The sequence below is a fragment of the Artemia sp. Qi Xiang Cuo genome, chromosome 1 (genome assembly GCF_049724085.1).
Source record: "Artemia sp. Qi Xiang Cuo chromosome 1, ASM4972408v1, whole genome shotgun sequence".
Classification (NCBI taxonomy): domain Eukaryota; kingdom Metazoa; phylum Arthropoda; class Branchiopoda; order Anostraca; family Artemiidae; genus Artemia; species Artemia sp. Qi Xiang Cuo.
The window spans coordinates 35,945,832-35,949,665 of NC_142794.1; the positions used below are offsets into that span (position 1 = coordinate 35,945,832).

The following is a 3,834-nucleotide window of genomic DNA, read 5'->3' on the forward strand; positions in this document are numbered from 1 at the left end:
GCTTTGTAGATTATTTTATTTAATTGTTGCTCATTTTTTGTTTAATGGAGTTCTTTACTTTTCTTTGAAAAACTACTTTTGTGGAAAAGATTTTTTTAAATTAATTCAAGAAAATAGACAGTCTGAAAGCGGTATTACAACACAAAGGAATCATAGGCCGCCGAAAATGAACATCTAGAGATGAGATATTTTTACATATAGTTGCATCCCATATAAGTTGCTATATTCTGTCATGTTAGAAGTCAGTTGAGGAGAACTAGCCATAGAAAATAAAAATTTAATCTGACATATATGATAAGCCAAAGAGTAACTAACACTTGACAATATTTTTGGGAGGTAGTACTTCTATGCAAGGCTGTACCCAGGATTTTTTTCGGATGGGGTTTTATTCAAAGTTTTTTTTTTCGGGGGGAGGGGGTTCAAACCCCTTAACCCTCCTCCTCTGTGTGCGGCCTTGTTTCTATGCCGTGAGAGTATTTGTAAGAGACCCTGCCATCAGGTCCAAGAAGAAGAAAAGGAATAAAATTTAAAAACTGGTTAGCTTTCTGTACTTTTTAGAACATGGCTCTCTTCCAATAGCTTGGAAGTCTGCAATATTAGTCTTAATATATAAAGGTAAAGGGGATCGTTCTGACCCTTCAGTATACCATCCAATCGCCTTAATCTCATGCATAGCCAAATTCTTCTTGATACCTAATTGGTGCTGGGCAATGCTTTTAATAGTTAAAATTCTTAATAGCCTAGTTAAAATGCTTTTAATCTGTTAAGTCTCTTAAGTATACCTAAGTATAATAAAGACATAATATGCCTAATCTAGAAACAAATTTGGGCAAGGCTATATATTTGCACATTAAGGGGGTGGAGGTAAAGTATAGCAGGCCTGCATGCCTAATGTTTTAAGTACAATTATTCATCATATTATAAAGAACGAATTGTTTTTTAAGTTCACACACTGTCCAAATACTTTACCCCTATCACCTCCCCTCACCCCTAATATCCATATAGGCCTATATAGCCCAAATTACATATTTCCATCTATTCTCTCACTTGTCTTTGTCTTGTCTCATGCTAAGCTGAAAGAAACTAGCAAAAGAAACTGGTTTATAGTGCATTAATAGATGAACAATTTGAGTGGTCAGGGGTATAGGCTATCATACAAATACTCATTAGCCAACTGGAGAAATAATTGAAATTAAAGAAAAAAAATTAGCTCACTAACCAGATATAGGCATAATAAAGCATGAGAGCCAACTAATCATCTCTAACTAGGTGGGTAATAATTTATCTTAATTTTTCTGATATATAGGATATTTAACTGGACAAATAATTAAATTCTTCATGCAAACTAGTCATAATATCCAACTAGCCAGATAATTTTTTCCCTTAAGAATAGCATAAATGTCTAAGTAGGTGGATAACACTTTATCCTAGTCCTTCCAATATATATCCAACTAGGCAGATAAGTAAATTCTTTAAGCAATTTGTTGATAATATCCAGTTAGCCAGAGAATTATTTCTCTTAGGCATATGATAAACATCTATATTGATGCATAGATTTTATTTTAACCCTTCTGATAGGGTAAGACACCCAGTAGTCGGCCACCTGCCTATTCTTGGACATAATCTTTTATACTATTTTAATTATTATTTGCAATGAGCTGTTTGTATGTCCGAGTTTAGGCAGAATTGTCACTTGTTAGTAAATTCAAAAATAGGAGGTGCTGTACAAGTGAAACTATTTGAATTAGTAACCTACTTGTTCAGAAATTCTTCATAAATTTTTTTATACAAAAATTAAGTTTCTAGGTGGTATAATACATTAATTAGAGTAGTTTAAATGTCAAAAAGTTTTCAAAGTGATCAAAGTGTCCGACCACTGGGTGTCTTACCCTATATATCCAATTAGGTAAACAAAAATTCCAAAAGCCCAATATGGATATTTCCAACTACCAGGGTAATTAGGTGTTAGTAATTATATCAAAATATTGAGCTAGCTGGCTAGAAATTTTATTACCTTAAATTACCTTAAATCACAGCTTGGAGTGAAATAAGGACTTTCGATCCTGTTGAATCACTCCTTATGATGACTGTTGTAGTTGGTTAAGTTCTGGTGGAAGATTCTGGTGCTTCCCAGTCAAACTTCCATGGTGTATCTTTCCACTCAGCATCCAGATGGTGTTTGAAAGCATCTGTTGATTCAGCTGCCACAGTGTCCTCCTTGAGGTTATTCCAGAGGTTCTCAATCCGATTCGAGAAGAAATTGCATCTTGCTCCAGTTGTAGCGTGATGTTTGCGGATTCGTCTAAGGTGTCCTCGTGTTTTGTGGGAGGTGTCAATCTCCAGGATCTCATTTTCTTGATTGGTTGAGAGGAGTTTGTGCGCCTGGATCATGTCTCCACGTTTCCGTCTGTATACTAAGGAGGGGAGGTTGAGTTCCTTCAGCCACTCACTGTATGTCTTGTTTTCCATGCCGGCAAACATCTTAGTGGCCCTTTGTTGTATTTGTTCAAGAACTGCCTTGTCCTTTTTGAATTAAGGGGTGGCCAGTATCGTCCCCACCTCCAGTCTAGGTCTTACTAATCCTTTGTAGAGTTTGGTGATTACATGTTTACTCCTACTGGTGATGCTGTGTTTGATGATGCCTAGGGCTCTACTAGCATTGGCTGAGATTTTCTGTGAGTGGGAGCTGAATTTCAACTGGGACTCAACGATGATGCCAAGGTCACTCTCCTCCTGGACAGGCTTAATTGTGTGGTGACTTCCAGAATTTTGGGTCATGAGGTACTGATGTTTGGGGTTTTTGTGTCCAAAGTGTATGACCTTGCATTTTTCTGCGTTGAATTCCAGTATCCATCTTTTGACCCAGGAGCACATGTGGTTGAGATCAGTTTGGAGGGATTGGATGGAAGAAGAGGTGTTGGCAGGACCTATGAGTTTCAAATCATCCACATATAGGGTGGTTTTGTTGCTGGTGATGAGGGGTAGCTCATTTATGTAGATGTTAAACAGGGTGGGGCCCAGGACGCTGCCCTGGGGAACCCCACTAGTGACTTTGATTTCGTCAGAAAGGACATGGCTGTTTGGTCCGGTTATCACTTTCACTTGCTGTGTTCTGTCCGTCAGAAAGTCCTCTGTCCAACTGACCAATTGTGGACTAACAGATAGAGTAAGTAGCCTGTGAATGAGGTATTGGTGACAAACCTTGTCAAATGCTTTGGCTAAGTCTAACAATATTATATCCACAAGTAATCCTCTCTCTAGTAGGTCAGTTACAAGACTATATGACTCAAGAAGGTTTGTGTCCACAGATCTCTTTGAGCAAAAACCATGCTGACTGCTGCTGATAAGTGAGTTGGCCTCAAGATGGTTAATGATACGCTTGTTTATGATTCTCTCCATGACCTTGCATGCCACACATGTAAGGCTGATAGGTCTGTAGTTTGCTGCAGAAGTTTTGCTACCCTTTTTGTGACTTGGGATGACTATTCCCTTCTTCCAGTCCCCTGGAAGCTTTCCCTGTGCCAGCGACAGATTGAATAGTTTTACCAGTGGGGCTGATCTTGCAGGGCTTAATTCCTTCATCAGTGGTGGGCTGAGACCATCAGGTCCCGTCGATTTATTGGGATCGAGGTCCTTAAGCTGTTTGGTTACTTCTTCGATTGTGACTGGTGAGTGTACCATCGGGAAGGGAGTGTGAGCCTGTTCTGCTGGTGGGGGGTTGATTGGGGGTCATCCATGGAGAACACTGAGGCAAACTGCTGATTAAGCAGGTTTGCTTTTTCAGAGGAGCAAGAGGATATAGAGTTGTTGTTTACCAGGTCTGGTACGGTGTGT

At 39.0% G+C, this 3,834-nt stretch overlaps 1 protein-coding gene across 3 annotated transcripts in view; it reads left to right on the forward strand.

The window, feature by feature from the left end:
• The first annotated feature begins 282 nt into the window (after nucleotides 1-282).
• Nucleotides 283-3,834, forward strand: part of LOC148956245 (ATP-dependent RNA helicase with zinc finger domain-like) — a 126,018-nt gene continuing 122,466 nt past the window's right edge. Inside the window, exon 1 of one of the 3 annotated variants that reach the window (XM_089094714.1) lies at nucleotides 283-306. The gene's annotated coding sequence lies outside the window, so the exon portion shown is untranslated. Of the gene's footprint in view, nucleotides 307-536; nucleotides 616-3,834 lie in introns of those variants that run through there. The other 2 variants (XM_089094698.1, XM_089094707.1) reach the window with 2 other exon arrangements.